The 19,455-nt window shown below is 36.9% G+C and overlaps 1 protein-coding gene across 5 annotated transcripts in view; it reads left to right on the top strand.

Moving 5' to 3' along the window:
• Positions 1-19,455, top strand: part of RhoGEF3 (Rho guanine nucleotide exchange factor 3) — a 453,708-nt gene that overhangs the window by 285,063 nt on the left and 149,190 nt on the right. The gene's annotated exons all lie outside the window — the stretch shown is intronic.

Raw genomic sequence — 19,455 nt, forward strand, 5'->3', positions numbered from 1 at the left:
AAAATGACAGTAAAAATTTGGGAAACGGGACGGTGGCCATCAGATTGGAAGAAATCAATTTTCATCCCCTTACCAAAAAAAAGGAGATCTGAAAATTTGCTCAAATTACAAGACTATTAGCCTAATTTCTCACGCTAGCAAGATTCTTCTTAAAATTATATTGAACAGAATCTCAAGAAAACTTGAAGAAGAAATGGCAGAGGAGCAAGCAGGTTTCAGAAGGGGTAGAAGAACCAGAGATCAGATCTTAAGCCTACGACTGATCATAGAAAAATGCAAAGAATTCAATGTTCCAGTCGTTTTGTGTTTTATAGATTATGCAGAAGCATTTGATTGTGTTCAACATGAGAAATTATGGGAAACGATGACTAATATGGGTTTCCGAATCCACATAATTCAGCTGATTAAGCTACTGTACCAAGAACGGGAAGGGACTGTCAGAACGAACATAGGAAACACGGACTTTTTTACCATACGTAACGGTGTCAGGCAGAGCTGTATTTTGTCACCTCACCTTTTTCAATCTTTATGCCGAAGATATCATGCGTCGTGAAGCTTTAGAAGATTTAAAGAGTGGCATCAAAATTGGAGGACTGAAGATAAATAACCTTCGTTATGCATATGATACTGTGCTAATTTGTAATTCCAAGGATTATCTTAAAGAAACTCAGAGGAGAGTATGTGAAGCAAGTAAGAAAAAAGGATTGTTTCTGAATGTGTGTAAAACTAAAATTATGGTGATTGGTGATAATCTTGATTCCAGTAAGGTGTAGGTTAACGGGCAAGATATCGAAGAAGTTGATGGTTGATGAATTTGATTAATTAGGGTCAAGAATAAATAAAAATAGTGGCTGCTCAAACGATGTAAAGAGACGACAGGCAATTGCTAAAACGTTGGTCGCTGATCTGATAAAATTATGGAGAGATTATGATCTTCCCCTAAAGACGAAACTGAGAATCATTGATTCGTTAATTTTTCCAGTTGCCACTTATATATGTGAAGGATAGAATCTGAAAAGAGTTGACAGGAAGAAAATTGAGGTATTTGAAATGTGGTGTTACAGGAGAGTACTGCGTATTTCTTACTTGGATAGAAGAATAAATGAGTGGGTATTGAATAAAATTGGCAAGCCTAAAATTCTTCTTCTTCATAGCATCAACAAAAGAAAACTCAAGTTTTTTTGGTCATATAGTAAGAAGGGGAAACTTTCTGTTCAAGAATATAATGGAAGGAAAACCGAGGGGAAGAGTGCAGAGGAAGACCTGCAACTAAGTGGAAGGATGGGATCAGTGAACTTCTAGTGACACTTTGCGATGCTGCTCGTATAGCACACGATCGATGCAGTTGGAGAAATTTGTTGGTGGCCACAACAACTCCCCAGGGAGCTATGTGACTGGAAGAAGAAGAGAGAGCATTTTAAACAATGTATTACAAAATGAGACTCCCTATTTGTTTACTGAAAAACCTAGTATTATGAAAGCTGTTGAAATAAACCGCTTAGATAAACAGAACATAAATTTATCTTTTTAAAACTTCCCTTATTATAGAAAATTAATTCTTATTTAAAATAAATACGTTAATGCAGTTAAAATCAATTAAATATAAATGTAATACTGTATTGGCGAGGACAATTAAAACATGCCTTAATATACACTTAAAATATACTGTATTTATATCTTTCAAACGGTAGGGTCCCCCCTCCAATCAAAATCAAGAAACTGGGCATGGAGCAACAGATTTGTGCAGATCCAAGTGATATGGAAAAGAGGCCTTGCTCCTCTCCACCTTTCTTGTAAACGCTAATATTCTGCAAGATGCAGTAGATTTAGAAATTAAGTTTACCCTAATTCTTCCATTTTAATTAATATTATGAGTTGCATTGCAATAGGAAGAGCTTCCAGCCAATGGCAGTGATAAAATGACCTGATATATATATATTTTTTTTTAAGTAAGAAGACGAATTAAAATATTACTTAGTCTTTTAAAATATTTTGTTTCCTTAGAAACAGTAAACAAAAGCGGCAATTATAATTCCCTTGTTCCTTTTGACCTCAAGACGGTGATAGCTAAATATTGTGTTATTAGAACTACCATTGTTGTTAGACTTAAAATAAAGCATTTTCACAGTCTTATTAGACATTCGGTTTTTTCCCTCACTGCGATGTAAGTAATTATTAAAATTAAAAGGGTTTTGTAACGGTTTGTTTGGCTGATCCATTAGGAGATTGGCTACAACATGAGCTTAATTGTACCCGTCATTGGAACACCTGGCTTGATTTATATGAGAAAATTATTAATGCGAGTTTCATACCTCACATCAAGTTCACCAGCACTTGAAAAACAAGTATACGCCACCTGATGGAGAAAGTGCTCTATTCGTGATGCCACATTGCCAGTAGCAAAGAATTTCCATACCCAACCACTTGTGTATTTGCAGCCCGTAGAGAGGGTTATATTTATCGACCAACCAGTCTTCACTTGGAAACATCTTTGTGTGTCAACAAGTGTGCTGTCAAATTAACGGCTGCTGTTTCTAGTACCATCTTAAGTAGATGGTTAGGGTTGATGAGGAAGCGAACAGGTCGTTAACACCGTATCTAGCGCTGCTATATTGGGCACCAAGGGCCACGTGACCGAGAGAAAAACGTATTAATTTTGGCGAACTCTGGGAATGACTTACTGCCGCAGTTTTTCACGCGGTTCTGAGCATGGTGCAAACAACCTGACTATTATAGACGCTTCATTGCAAGGCTTATTGTACGAATTCATAGCTCTTTATTCGCTGTGCAGCAGTTGCGTGGATATTTCACGTATGGTTTTATTGTGATTTCATTATTAATATATATTTTTTCAGCTCGCCTAACCTTTCGTAACTTTCAGGCCGGAAACAGCCTCCCCCTGCAGCTGCCTTTGCACTTGGGTGTTCGGACCATGCAGTTCGTGCAGCACGCATTCACACCGGCAGCGTTCAGCTGCTCATGGTCGCATAATCTGTGTTCTCGTTTTAGCCTTGGACCTCGGTGTTCCTAATTAAATGTAGCCTTGACTGCCCTCCACGTGCTAGTATCGCGTTGCACGTGCATTCGCGAGAGACACTTCATTACGGCCGCATGCACACTGAGTCGTATCATTTCCTGGACTGACACATTACTCTTAAATAGCGTCGATCCGGTGGCAGCTGAACCTTTTCAATGTACCTTGATTAATAGTGTAATCCAAATTTTACCATTGTTGAAAACTGTGTCAGCATCATGTTTGCATTTCTATGTGTATTTTAACAAATATCCAGCCAGCAATCTTGATGTAAACTTTATTTTGGTTTTAAAACCAGGCAATGTTGTACAAATAACATCAATAGAATTGGATTAAATCTAGAAATCGATCTGGCCCAAAAAAAAAAAAAAAAAAGCAAGCAAGATCTACGTGCATTTTGGTATCTATAAAATAGTTATCTCCCCCCCCCCCCATCTTTCCACAGAACCACAGTTTTCAGTAGAAAAGAAAGTATTTTCACAATGCCCTTGTCTTTCGGGGATTTCGAGTGAGGTTGTCGCCATCACCCTGACGATTGTTTTTGATGGTTTTTGTCATCTTGTCAGAGGGTGTTCAAGTACCTTCCGTGATGAGAGATGCCAAGTAATATTTCAAAATTAAAGGGGCTACAAAAGCTTCAGTCCTGTTTAAGTAGGTTACTAATATAACTAACATTGTGAAAATACTAATAGTATTTTCACAATGCCCTTGTCTTTCGGGGATTTCGAGTGAGGTTGTCGCCATCACCCTGACGATTGTTTTTGATGGTTTTTGTCATCTTGTCAGAGGGTGTTCAAGTACCTTCCGTGATGAGAGATGCCAAGTAATATTTCAAAATTAAAGGGGCTACAAAAGCTTCAGTCCTGTTTAAGTAGGTTACTAATATAACTAACATTGTGAAAATACTAATAGTATTTTCACAATGCCCTTGTCTTTCGGGGATTTCGAGTGAGGTTGTCGCCATCACCCTGACGATTGTTTTTGATGGTTTTTGTCATCTTGTCAGAGGGTGTTCAAGTACCTTCCGTGATGAGAGATGCCAAGTAATATTTCAAAATTAAAGGGGCTACAAAAGCTTCAGTCCTGTTTAAGTAGGTTACTAATATAACAAACAGGAATTATGATCTGTTTGTTGTAAAATGTCTTCCTCCAATCGCATTTTCACAATAAGATAAGTAGTCATTGCTAGGTTTTGTTAAGATAAATAATCACCAATTTTAGATACAGGCACTTTCAGTGCGTTGATCTGTACAGATCCCGTACTCAGAATTGCTTCTCTCGACACACACGCGCACTCCACGAATAAGAAACCCTTTCCGATACTAAGAGAAAGAATTGTATTCTTGCTCCCCCCCACGTAAATTTATAAAGCTTTATTTTAGACATTTTATAGTTCAGATGGCCGGATAATAATAGAACATTTACTTACATTTCTATCTTTACACCCACATCGAAATAAAGAAAAATCATCTAATCTGCCAATCAGAAAACGTGACTGTACAACAACTATAATAAGGGAGTGGGATGCGGGAAAACTGACGTGATACATCATCCATGGATATTTTCCCGAGGATCTTAAGGATATAAGAAATCGGTATCTACCTAATTTCTAGGCGGTGCTCCGAATGCTTGTCTTGCCCAATATTTTATCGAAATCTCTGATCAGATTTATTCGTGATCAAAAAATATAATAATGAAAGTATCGTCAACCACCATACCAGTAGTTGACGATCACCATGTCAACCACCAGTATGGTGCCAGAGACCCTACATAAAAGCCTAGCAGCAATGGGTCTTCCAGAGAACACCTACAAGGAACTCCAGAAAGTTGCAGTCTTGACCCCTCTATCCTGTTGGATAGTCAGGGGGTTTTTCGGCCAACAATAATAACAGCCAGACATAACAACCACCCTGTGCACTTGGTACCAGTTCCCGTCATGTCACCGTTTGGTTATGGAGCCCCCAGTTGCACAGTTGCTGTCCTTAGGGGGGGGGGGGGGGAAGGATAGCGCGCAGTCGTTGAAGTCATTTTGATACCGAAGTCATTCTTAACCCGATTCGCGTCCTCATCCAATCCATAAACTTCAAAGTGTCTTGGTCACGTTTTCCCTAGCATCGCACAAAATTCAGTCGCACGTCTGCCGTAAACCGCCTGAAATACCATTTTCATCCGCCGTGCCCAAACGTATTTAATTTTCTATGCGACTGCAAACCAGGTTTAATGATACCTCCTTTCGCTACTGACTCATTACTCTTAACAGATGACATGCCTGCTATTCCACTGACAACCTTTTACTCCGCCTCAAAGCGACCAGTAAAAAAAAAAAAAAAAAAAAAAAGACTTAGAACACAGTTCGTTGAAAACACATAACATATACGAGTATGTCTTTAGATGTCTCTAAAAATCTGGTACTTAAAACCAATTTCCTATTTATTATTTTTTTCCCCTCCGATATCTTAATATGTGTGTAGGGAAAACCTAAATGAGTAAAGAAGATTGTTTATTCAGCAATTTTTATTAATGTGCCCCAAAGTTTGGCCTTCTCAGCTGATTGGGTTTTCTCTTTCTGCTAGAAAGGTCCGGGTTCGAATTCTTTAAATGAGAGGAACTTATCGAAACCTTTTTTAAGTGGAGGTTATCCAATCGCAATCGGAGATGCAATTTCTCTCCCTTCCCTCTAAACTTTTTTATTTATTTATCCTGTAGAAGGATAAATAAAACAACTTAGACAGTTCACTGATACCATTTTTGCCTTTGTACAAATTCAGTCCTACCCATACGTTTTTAACAGCGATTTATCTGCTTGTGGTAAGATGGCATCTTACTTTTTTCAAGCATATCTTTCAAGATATACTGTTTTTTTTTTCCTACGCGGAATACAGTACATCTTGAAAGATATGAAATCTTAGTGCAAGGCTGTAGAAATCGGAAACCGTAAAATGAGAAACTGAAAGCATATGCTGACCACATGATTGATGTTATCTGCACCAAAAGCATCGTATCGGTTTGTTTTTTAAATCCATATCAATAAATAAAACATGACACAACACATGTGCCTGGAAGGGCTGGGCGGAAGAAAAGTCATCCGAAAAGTTAATAGTTCTATTAGTGTATACACGTAGTCTGTGATGCGTTCGGGGGGGTTGGGAGAGCCAAAAACTTAATTTTAGCGTACTTAACTACTAATTAAAACAAAAATTAAACAAATCAGTGTTAAAACAGGAAAAACATTAAAAATAGACATGTATTTGCTTCTCTTGATATAGTTCATTACAGCATTGCAAATGATCACTCAATCCTCGAATGAACCTTCCCGCTCCATTCTGTATTTGGATCACTTTCAACGAGAATGATGACCCCTTTCTCGAAGAAACTGAAGGCCAACTCAATCAGATCCTTGTCGATCCTCAGCATCTTCATTACGTTACTTATGTCCACTTTGTCGAAACCAATCTCATTTTGCAATACCACAACCTGTAACTGTATACCGGTCACATTAGTAACTTCCTGAACACCATGAAAGCATTCTAGTCATATTTCGCCACTCCATTTATCTTAGCCCGTGTGACACCCCCCCCCCCCATGATGTCACAATGCTGTCTATGGATTTCTTAATATTGTATTCCCACTAGAACTCTTGAACTGGTGGCTATTCCCCGCTATCTATCTCTGTGATTGGTTTTTGCATGACCCGCCGTAGATAATAGAATTTAAAAATGAAGTACATAAAATACATTTAAAAATGTATTTTATGTACTTCATTTTTACAACCTACAAAACAAAATAACAGTCTGAAGTATCAAAAACAAACTACAATATGTTTCATTTTTACAACCATCAACCGCTCCCCCCCCCCTTTTTTTTTTGTTTGATGAGTGAATTCCATGGAGGGGGTTGCATGTTAGTGTGTAGCATGGCTCTGAATATCGTTAGGGGGTAGTTCCCAGCATTTCATTCCCCTCAGACAGCGGTTCGCGAACCGCTCAGGGATTCGCACTAAAATTCTTGTAATGGCGTCTGCTTAGATTTACATAGTTTATATTTTTATAAACTACAAAACAGTTTAATATTAATTTGTGCTGTTCGGTTCAAAATTTATATTCAGTTGTATTTTTGGTCACGCACCCTCATATAGCGAGCATGCGCGACAGGATGTTAGTGGGGGAGATTGGGTGCGAACGTGCCGATATGTAACGCACCGGTCAGTCACGTGTGAGACAAACTTCGGTGGTTCGCGATAAAAATAGGTTGAAAGGGGTTCGCGAGTCAAAAAAGGTTGGGATCCGCTGCCTAAGGATCTGATACTGGTGCTAATAATTCTTAGTGTAGTGGTGGAATGCTGATGGGATTTGGAATCGTGATGGGTGGCGAGTTTATGCCTGCTGGCTCTTATATAACTGGCCACATCACTACATACTTCTCTCTGACTTTTTCTGGACGTCCACTAAGTAATGAATAAAACTTTAATAACATAAATCACACTAGACCAACACGATTTTTGCCTCCACGAACTTAAATGCTGTTTTTAGCTAATTTTTATGCGTAGATTTCGAAAAATCACCATAATAGTTTCACATCACGTCACAGTTATTAAATATAGAGGGAGTTACGTTTTACCAAAATATGCCATTTTCGCATAATCTAGCCAGTAATGTATGATATACTGATTTATTTTAAGAGATATAAGCTAATTCTCTTAATTTTAGCAATCGATTTTGGCCTCGGTTTTCTTGTGATAAACATAATCAGGCTTCTACCTATGGTTATTAGTTTCAAATTCCCATTCAACAATTTACAATTTGAAAAGAGCACACAGCTTTTTTGGTTGAGGATTTTTGTAGGCTGTGCCAAGATTTTCCAAGCATTAACTTGTCGTGACACGTTCTGAGGGTTGTAAATCCCAAATCTCTAAAACATATAATGTTGTTAATCTCTGTAGGCATTGTTTTTTCTATATTATATATATGATTAATTAAGTTATATATATATTTTTTATCACCTACTGTTATGTAGGTTAACCTTTTGTTACCTTGGGCCACTGACCGCTTACAGGTTCAGCAGGTACTTAAATCTTAACTGGAGTAGAGTGATACAACATGACATTAGACACATACATATTCAATAATGTTTAATGAAACAAACAAACAAAACATAAAATAGGTACATAGGCACTCGCATTAAATTAACCTTCCTTATTATAATATTACAATAGAAACAATTCAACAAACAGCTCTGTCACTTCCAAATCACTAGCCTATTGTTATTACATTAATTTTCATCCTCAATATATCTCACATAACTCTTGTTCTGCAGTAAAGTGAACATTATCTTCTGCTGCAATTTTCCTTAAGCATCCTAGTCTATAAGAATACAGACTGCCTTTTTATTGCATTGTGGTTCTAAAGTTAATAGTTAATCTTGCTCCCCTGGGCCACAATTTTGGGTTACTAAACTCAACAATATCATACAGGTTTTCGCCAGGTTGGGCCAACATATTCAATAAGGATGGGTCCTCCATTGCTTGACTTTATACTCGTGGTCCTTTTTGTGTTTTCAGCTTCCTTTGCTTTCCTTATATCTCCAACTTTTCTGTTCAGCTCAATCCGATCCCTTGCTAACTATAACTGAACCCTATTTGAACCTTTCCCGTCCGGCCTACGTACAACCTTACCTCCACACACCATCAAAGCTTTCCCCGAAAGAGCAACTCATTTTCCCGCCCTTCAATTCCTTATATATCAACTTATGTTCTCATTTCTCTTCCCCTTAATTTTCTCTAATCCCCATTAATCCCGTCCTTGACCATCTAAAACCCTTTCTGTTCGTTTCGCCGTATAATTAATTGGCTTGGCCATTTCCTGGAAAACGTTCCTTGATCTTTATGGGTCAAAGTTCTCCCTTCCTTGTTTTTACGCACCTTCTTAAAACATTTATTACCCGTTTCTATTCTATTCAAATTGTTCGCGTATTGAAAATTTTATAAGTGCATTAAAAAAAAAAATTTTTTTTTTCATTATTGGTAGGCCATCTCCAAACATATAATAGAACGTATAATATTTTTTTGCACTTGAATTATACGTATATATCCCTTTATTTTTACATTAAACATTGGTACATCTTTTGATGTAGATGTGATAGAGACTTTTTATGGTGATTTTCGGAATCAGCGCGTTTATTTCCTCCAGAATCACATAGTATTTTCATTGCCGACCGGGCTAGCCGAGTGGGTAAAGTACCTGCCCGGCAACCCAAAGGTCGCGGGTTCGATTCCCGCCTCGGGCTTGGATCAATGTACTGCAAAAACCTTGGGAGGTGCAATATGGCCACAGAAGCCGATGCGCCAACAACTACCAAATCAAAAAAAAAAAAAAAAAAAAGTATTTTCATTGCGGAGGTATGACAAAATATTTTTTGTTGGCTAGGGTTATTTAAACAATACAACCATAAACTTATAAAATTTTTAATAATCAATTATTTTATTTAAAAGTATACATAAGCATAAAATAGACACGATATATAGCCTGATTCTCGATAATCGCATCTGTAGGAATATAGCAATAGAAAGTCTCGAGAAACACGAGAGGAACAGGGAATCTCAGAGGCGAAGCGCCACTATGAATAATCAGTTCCTTCGTCTATTTCCTGTTTCAGGCAAGAAATGAGAACATCATGATGAAGCTGATTAAACTCCTTTTTAGCTATGATCTCCGGTCCTGGACGAAAATAAGAAACTGATTAAAACTTTGAAATATGTGTTATGCAAGGTCGAATATATCAAGGTGCAATGGCACAATCGTTCCTGCTCTCCCAGGTCGCTGGAATAATAGAAGTAGAATGCAGTATGGAGATTCCTATATCAGGTAAATTCTTATACCGTCACTTCTATTAATTTAGAATAGATTTCTCTCGGATATGAATTCCGTCTTACGTTCGATGATGTTGAACGTTCATAAACAGAAGAGCTTTTTTGTTTAACTTTTGGTTCTTTTAATTTATTATACTGGAAGTAACATTTTCTTGTTTATGAATTTGATCTGCGCTGTTTTAAATTAATAACTTTTCTGTTTATACTCCGGGACGATCACACGGTCAGGGGAGTTCACAAGATAGGGAGAATACAAGAAACAGCACTGTATTTAGCAATCATGGGCGTGAACACCAGTCACTCAAAGCATGTGTACCTATGCACCCTTTGAACGACCACTCGGCTACTGCAACCTTCTTTATTATTATTATTTTTTTATTGTTTTAAGTTTCAGATGATTAAAATACGTCAAGGCAGTTATTTTATTTATTTATTTATTTATGTTTTGAGGCCTCTTTGCTCAAGTCCACGGTCTTGTTTGGTAGCCGGACCTGATCGAAGACTTTTAGATCGTCTGCACGTTCAAGGAATTCCAAAGTCGCTGTACTGGAGCACTTTTCCTTGTGACATCCGACATTTTATTTCTCTAATCAGTTATCTGTAATTAGTTGGTAGAGCAGTTTCATCTTATGGACGTCGCTTTGTTTCTCTTTAAATATCTTAAACATCGGGTATACCGTATATATTTTCTGTGGTATTGCTTCTTTAAGGGAATTACAGTAATCCTTGTCTAGACACGTAATAAGAATGGGATTTTGTTTTTCTGATTTTTGCTAGTTTGCTGCTGTGTGTGTGTGTCCACTGTGTGATGAAGCGGTAATCGAGTTAATCTTTTAGACTTCGTTTGATGTCCTTTCTCTTGCGATAGTTTCAGATTATAATAACAGAATTCATCGCAAGGTGGATTCTGTTATTATAATCTGCCCTTCTGAATCTTAAGGGAGTTAATTTTTTCCTTTCTACATAATTCTCCCGTCTTTTTCTGTTTTGTTAATGCTAGATTCAAAGTATGATGGAACCATGGCTTGGATTCTTCCAGAATAGGAATTTAAGATTATAAACTAATAGAATGAGCGCACATAAACGGAAGAAAACTAATGCAGTTGAATTCAACGGATCAATCACAGGAATTTGTCTATTAGTGCCGTTAATTAAAAATATCATGAAATGTTTATTGGGTGTAAGCTTGCATTTATTTGTAAATTAATTTTAATAAAGCTAATTTTCTTATGCATGCCGAAATATCAGTGGTTTTCTGGGGTTGAGGTAAACTGAACTTGTTTTATGTCAAAGTAATCTAACATACATTAACTTTGCATTAAAATGGGGGCAAAGAACTGCATGGATGCAACATCCCAAAGAGTTTGCACACCACTACCATAGACGACATTAATACAGTGTTAATTTGTGCGTAGAAGATGCGCGATTTAAAGATCGAATGTTTTTTGATCTGTTACTTAATGAGGATATTTTTAAAAATACTTGAAAGATTAGCTTTCCGATTTCTTCCTAGGCGCTATTTAAAATGTAAACACTTAGTTTAAAACACTTTCAATAACAATAATTTTGTGCTCACGGGATCAAATTCGATATCGTAAGACGTGCTCTGCCATTATTCCTATGTTGCTCGCACGGTAGTGCAGTTGGTGTAATCACCGTCCTCCCCACACTTGGTATGAAAGACTCTGAGTTCGATTCCCATCAATGATAGGAAGAATTTTGCCGAGTCAGCGGTTCTCAGGGAAGGTTGGTTGGTCTTTTCCTCTCCTCCCCCTAGAAACTCGGGTTTTTCGTCCAGGCAAATCGAGCACAGAACATACGCAGTTTACAGACATAATATACGCGGAACAGTATGGTCTAAGTCGCTAATGCGCCCAAAACCAAACAACAACAACATTCTTATGCCAAGGCATAGTTTTATTTATTAGACTTTTCTTTTGGCTGTTCAATTTAGAAAATTCTATTAATATCGCATACCTTTTATTTTTAATATTTAATTGTTTTGCGGGCTAAAAATCCTTGCTTCCTCCTTCTGAGATCGGAAACCAGTTCCGATTGAAGAAGCATTTAGAAATTTCTCAGGAACTCGAACTTATCCAAACCTCTCCAAACGAAGAACAAGTGGCAAAACCACTCTACTCTCGCGGAATACATAGGGGAGGGTACATGTCTTATGATATCAGATTTGTTTGTGGGAGCCAAGAATTGATGATATCGTTAAGTGTTTTAAACTAGGTATTATATTTTTAACAGCACTGTGACAGAAACCAGTAAGTTTTCAGATATTTTTAAAAATAAATTATAGAACTGTAAACTACTACTTTTGCCATTGGGCGATTACGATGACCTTATATCGACTAGTGGTATAAGTACATAGTGATCGACTGAAATAATACAGCAAAACATACTCAACGAATCAAAAGTCGGAATAAGTCAAACAAGTTAAGACCTTATTTTGTAAGAACATGCAAGAACAACATTAATTTGGATTTTTTCTTATATGTTTGTACATCACACAAGCGTAAATTGGCGTGTTTTATTTACATTTTTTTAAGCTGTCTTAAATTTTGATTCATATTTCATATGATTTTTGCTTTTAGAAATTGGGTCGCTACGTACAACCAATTTATGCGTTAGTTTTGGCTGATATGCTTCTCTCGTGGTTCTCAGAATATTACATGGAATCTTGTTTCTATACAAGTTAGTAAATTATATGGTCGATTCGCCTCAAGTACACAGTACTGGTTTATCTTACCTTCAGTGTGTCCAGATGATACGTGCCTGGTTCCATCCCACTTTCGTCACTCCGGTAGGACAGATATTTTGTTTTATAGCTCTATGATCCGTTACTCTTCGTTTGTTATTATTACTTCAATTGATTTAAAGATGCTTTTTTCACTGTTTAAGAAACACCGTTTGAAGATGAATCCAAGTTTCAACAAAATCACATACATAGGTTATAGAAAGGGAGATTACTTTCCGATGAATTGGAAAATACAGAAAAAAAAAAAAGAAATAATAATAATTATTATATTTGGAAAAATGCTTATTTTCTAACATAGAATTGCACTAACTTACACCTTCAATATTAATGCTAGAGACTATAGCAAAACGAACACTTGCCCAAAATTTATCCCCAGTCTTTCTTTTGGTAATAATGAATAGTTTGATTCTTAATATCTTTGTCACGCACAGTGGAGAAGCAGTTTTCACTATTTATTTTTTCTCATATCATAACTCTTCCTTATTACCCTCCCCCCTTTTTAATACACTCTTTCCAGTAAATATATATACTGTATATATGAAAAGAAACTGAACTTTCATGGTATGCTCCCAAGCAGTAGACCTACACTATATACTCCCTTACACTATATAGTATTTTAATGTTTGTATAATTTTCAGATTAAAAATATTTTTACTTACAGTGTATATACTTATTATTTTTATTATATATTTTTACAGATCTGCGCAAATTATCAAAATATTTAGTGTTTAAAGAAAATGTAAGATAAAAACCGTAATGATATTTGGTATGCATCTGCCCCCCCCCCCCCGAAATCATCAATTTACTAAAAATCAACTCACAGCGAATAAGCCAACGGCAAAATCAGCGAGTAAAAGGAAACTCATAATTGATAGGGATTTCTGTATTATTAATTTTCATGGTTATTGTAGAAAACGAAGGGCTGTTGAACGTTGGAAAAAAAAAAAACTGTTAGCGTTCGGTTTGAAGGTAACAGATCAGTTTTTACATCCTTTGTGTAGATGTGATATTTCTCTACAGGACGATTGTAAATTTGCGAAACCTAAATATCAGTAATTCAAAATTTAGGGTTGCGCGAATTTTGAATCCTTCTGTAGCTAAAACAGCAAAACGAGTGAGAGGAAAGAACTCTGTGCACACCCTTTGTCTGGGTACCGGTTAAAGTGCCCTTGCTACCATCTTGGATTTACGTGCTGGAATTTTTAGGAAATATGGAGGACAGGTGTTTTAAAGAATAGACGGGAGAAGATCGAGGAGGTGAGAAATTAGCTTGGAGGTAGAACCGTCAATGGAATGCGAATAGCTGCTCTTACGTGCTCTATCAGGTTTAGATGAAAATGCGAGAATTGTAGATAATCACATCTCAGAATTTCCAAAGAAATATGTGAAGCGTTTTCATTTGTTAACGGTGAGCTTTTCGCGACTGTTAAAGGCCTTGATGTATAAAATTAACTTAAGAGAACAGTAATTTGCGTAGTCCCGAAGGAATCGCCTTTCACTTCTCAAGTTTCTACTTAAAAAAACAAGAGGGAGTGCGTGTGTTCAGAGAAGGAAGCTTTAATGAGCCGATGTGATGACAGAAGGGAACCAGAAGCTGCCAATTCTTTCTGTATATCGTTGTAGTACTGTTAGACGTGAACGTCTGAAGGATTCGAGGCAAGAATAAAATTTCTCTAAATTGGTTGAAGGAATAGTGTAGAAAACACGATCCGAAAAGAATGTACAAGTTTATTACACGCAGCAATCAAGTATAGACAGCTGTAGCCGCTTTAGTAGTAGGGGGGAAAAAAAAAAAAAAAATTAGCGCAACTGTAAAGGTAATTTACTGCTTTGAAAGAGCAGTGTGTCTAGATAAGTCAGTACTGTGTTTTTTTTATATATATAAAGTAGAATGATTACATACAGGCCGCTTCATGAATATTGATATGATGCAGTTAGCACAAGGTCTAGACAGTGCCTATCCCTAGTGTAAGTTAATGACGTTTCAAGTGAACTGGGAGTCTGTTGCAATTATAGTACAAGTAAGATTAAATTACTCATTTTTATGGCCTTTTCTTGAAATTTTATTGTGAATAAAGTAGTGTAACTTCGCATCGAGTTTTGTTAAAACGAAGTACGATATAAGACATCAAAAGATACCGTTTTATTGGTTACATACTGATTAGTTGTTCAAGTCAAGAGTAGTAGATGAAATAGCTATCCCAGGATGTATATATTTGCTATTTTTCTTTTGAAGTTTGTTGAAATTATAAGTATTAAGATACGTACTAACGTCACAAGTAAATTTTGGAAACAGCAAAATGGTTCATTCCGAGGATGATTGTATTTTTGATCTCCTTTTTTAAAATGTCTTTTCGGCGAGAATATGGCTGTTCTAGATGTATTTAATATACTGGTTTTAATTGCGAAATCCGTAATTAACCCTTCTAGATGGGGAATCTCAGGATATCTAGGCTTAGCTGGTTATATTAATGGTTTCCAAATTAAGTTAAGAAAAAAAGTCGAACGCACCTGAAATATAATGTAGTGCGTACATTATCTGACTTGTTTTTTTTCTTGGATGAAGTTTCATATGGTTTTCATTTTTGTAAAACGACATTTCATGTAAGAGAGAAATGATCCAGAGGTTATAAAACACTGGTTGCATAATATAAAATGTTATACCACAATCGGAGTGCTGCTACGAAGTTCCAGGTGATTCAAGAGATTCTTTAATAAAGTGTGTGGGGTGGGTGTAGGAAATAGAAAAACATTGATATACTATATTATTATATTCACATTATTAATCGTTCTCTTGTCGGTACTGGGCGAATTTTCCTGCACTTGCCTTTCATATTTAGTCTTCTGTAGTAGCTTAAATCTGGTGACGAATGAAGGAATTTCTAAAGTACTCTTCAATCATCTGTTGCTAATGAAGGATAGTTTATGTTAAATCAGCCAATGCTACTTAATCAGCAATCATGGATGCTTCGAACGCTGCCGAACACTAAATTCTTTCTAGTCATTTACTTTTAATTGTCCGAGGCTGTTCAATAAAGGAGGATTATAATTTTTCATGAATAACCGAACTTTCTGCTATTTCTCGCTGAGCTGCGGAATTTAAGACCAAACCAAGCTGCATGACATAGCAACTGCACAGTAGGCTCGGGCGCACGGTGTGACCTAGGCGATTGGTTAAGTTTAGGTTTGACAGTTTCGCCAACGTTACAATGGACGACACGCGAAGAACAATATGCTGCTCCCAAATTTTGTTTCCATCTCAAGAAGAGTGATCAGGTGCTTGGGTGCATAAGTACACGTGCCTTGAGTGATCGGGGTTCAAGCCCGTGACTGCTAAATAGGGTGCTATTTCTTGTATTCTGTCTATCTTGTGAACTCCTCTGACCGTTTGGTCGTCCCGGAGTATAAACAGAAAATTTATTTTTTTTTTAAAACATCAGCTGAAACGTATTAAAAAAAAGTGTTACGGTGCATCTACGCTTCCATATAGCATATCTCGCTGGTGGTTTAGAATGTTTAAAGATGGACGTGATTCAATCACAAAAGTTGGCGGTCTTGGATCTCCAACGGCTGCTGTTACCAAAAAAACCCATAAACACTGCTTCTGTAATCATGCGAGATCATCGTATAACAGTAATTTAACTGGCAGAGATGTTGAGAATATCAGAGCGAATCACGCACCATATTCTCCATGACCATTTGCATTTGACACGTGTTTGTGCACGCCGGATTCCAGACTACTCACACCTGAGCAACAACAAGTTCGCGTGGAGGCTTGTCAGGAGCTGCAGCGGATGGTTACTGAAGATGGTGGGGTTCTATACAAGGTGATAACGGCGGATGAGACATGGATTCATAATTTCGACCCAGAGAGTAAACAACAAAGATCTGTTTGAAAGTCTACGTCATGAATGAAAAAAAAAGCAAAAGTTGTGGCTTCTGCAGGAAAGGTTATGGTTATCCCTTTTTTTTTTTTTTTTTAAGGCCATTCAAGGAATGCTTTTCCATATTGTGCCGCGTCGTACGACTATTACGGGACCTTACTACAGAACTGTACTGCACTCTTTGCGGTATCGCATTGTTCGCAAACGACTTCCACTGCACGCAGTGGATGGATGCTGCATCACGACAATGCGAGACCCCATATATTTTTCATACTGTCATGGAGTACTTAGCCAGCATTAATGTCAAATACGTTCCTCATCCTCCCTACAGGTCTGACCTTGCACCCTGTGATTTTTTTGTATTTCCAAAGTTAGAGGAGGAGCTGCGAGGAAAACGTTTCCAGTTGTCGGAAGAAGTTGTAAAGAGATCGAGGAGCGATTCTCAAAATCATGTGAAAAAATGGCTTTCACTATGTTTTTGAAGAATGGCAGAAACGTTAGGGTAATTGCATTTCGCCAAATGCAATTACTCTGAAAAGGACCACGAAAATGTGATTATTAAAGGTATATTGTGGGGGGAAAAATCATTCTTTATTGAACAGCCCTCGTAGAACTGCGGTTGTAGTCATGAAAATCTTGATGGACTTTTGTTTGTTCAGCTTACCTGCAGAGATATTTTACTGCCCGTTAAGGAATTGAAAAAAAAAAAAATAAATAAAATAAATAAATATAAAAAGGGTGGGGGAAAGGATAATTTTACTACATGCTTAATGGGGAAAACGGTATTTCATTGGTAGGTGAATATATTTGTTTTCCTCGTTGACTTTTCCTATACTGAATACGTATAGGGAAAATAATACACCAATTTTTTGATTTTTTAATAATTGGTAATGTGTCAAACATTTCGCATTCATCAGAATGAAACTTTAAGCGAATATTGTAAGAGTAGACTATTGAGCAATACCCATATAAAGTAAAAGTAGTCGTGAGTACCGTACACGTATTTGTAGAGACACTCACGATTACTTTCGCCACGAACAGAAGTGAATCAGGGAATCATCTGGACCTTGGAATATTGTATCAACTCAGGTGTAATGTGAGGAGGGCTGAAGTGCGTGATGCAGATGAGAGGGTAATTGCAGTCCACAGAACGAAACTAAGTGTAAAAAGTGAGACTGTAAACTTTTTCCCGTGTGACAGCGAGAAGTGTATTTCTGAGAGGTCAGCATTCTGAGGAAAAACCACTTTGTGGAAAGCTTTATTACAAACGGCATGTGTAATGAGTAATAGATTGGATTACACTCCAGTTTTATCCCTTAGATTCAGAATTACTTTATTTGTTATTGCCTGGGGAGAATTTTTGCATATTGCAACGGGATCTTATGTTTATCTTTCTGTTGGGCATTCCATTCTCTGCCTATTTGACCTGTAATTATACTCGGTTTCCCTTCGCCATCCATAGTGTGAAATTTCATTTTTCTTTTCTGATTATACTCATACCGAATATGTAAATTTGTATGCAAATGAATATGCTTATTAAGAATTAACATTAGTATTGTCCTTTTATTATTGCGTTTAGTATTGTCCTTTTATTATTGCTTTTAGCATTGTTTTTTATTGAATTTTTGCATATACCTCATTTTTATTAGTATTATTAAGGCAAAAAAAAAAAAATGATACAAGGAAGCAAAATTTTTCTACATCAGCCAAAAATAGAATGAAACAGAATATTCATGCCATTCCCATTCTCAAAAGGTAACCATCCAGTTCCGCTTTGAACTTAGCCAGACTCACTGCCACATTGAGAGGAAACTTATTCGAGTGTTCGATAACTCGCTGACCATAGGATTTCATGAGATCTACTCTTCTGTTATTCGCTTGTATGCGCTCCTTATTTCTTGTTCCACCTAGACGTTCCTTTCTCATTTCACCCAACCCTTTCAGCATCTTTATACATCTTAATTAGATCTCCCTTTAGATATCCAGTTGTCAAACTTTACAGCCCACAGCTTCTAAGCCGTTCTTCATATATGCATTGATTTTCACTCATCACTAATCTTTGAAACATCTCTAGAAATTCTGTGGCTTTCTCTAGGTGTAGATCTAAATACAGTATTCCAAATACGGTGTAACTGTTGTCTTATAGAGGGATAATGACGTCCTTCTTACTATAAAAGTACCTATAAATCACGGACGGTAACCATTGTTCCTTCTTATCTGCTTGTTTACACGTCACGTAAAATTTCATGCTAGATCGAATCATTTTAAGTCGTTTTCGTCTTGACCACTTTTAGCTCCCTTACGTTATTCCAGGACACCTTTCTTCAAACGCACAACCTTGTATTTAGAAGCATTGAACTTCAGTTGACGGTTTTTGGGACCGTATTGCAACAGACCAGGTCGTTTTTTTTCCTAACCCACCTTTTCCGCTTTCATAACATTAGCAAACTTTGACAGCTTCCCTTGGATACCCTCTTCAGTATCATTTTATGAATATTTATAGGAGGGACTCAATACTGAGCCCTGAGGGATCCCACCTGTTGCACTATTCAATTTTAACGCTGTCGATTTATGACACCATCTATCTCCGATATTTCAGCTGGACACATGACTTCAGTTACTACGATCCAACTTAGGATCTTACCAGTAACTCAAAATTCTAATTTATATAGCAGTTTTTTTTATTACTTTTTTTTTTTTTTTATCGCTGTATCAAAATCAGACTAACTCGGAAGAAATCTCGGAGGTGTGTATCCCCTGTCCTCAGTACACTCACTTACAGATGCAAACAAATATGTTTGCTTGTTTATTTATTCATTCTGTTTTTTTTTTTAAGTAAATAAATAAATTTTCTGTTTATACTCCAGAACGACCACACGGTCAATAGGAGTTCACAAGGTAGGGAGAA

The sequence above is a fragment of the Mastigoproctus giganteus genome, chromosome 6 (genome assembly GCF_048544385.1).
Source record: "Mastigoproctus giganteus isolate SK-2022 chromosome 6, ASM4854438v1, whole genome shotgun sequence".
Lineage (NCBI taxonomy): Eukaryota > Metazoa > Arthropoda > Arachnida > Uropygi > Thelyphonidae > Mastigoproctus > Mastigoproctus giganteus.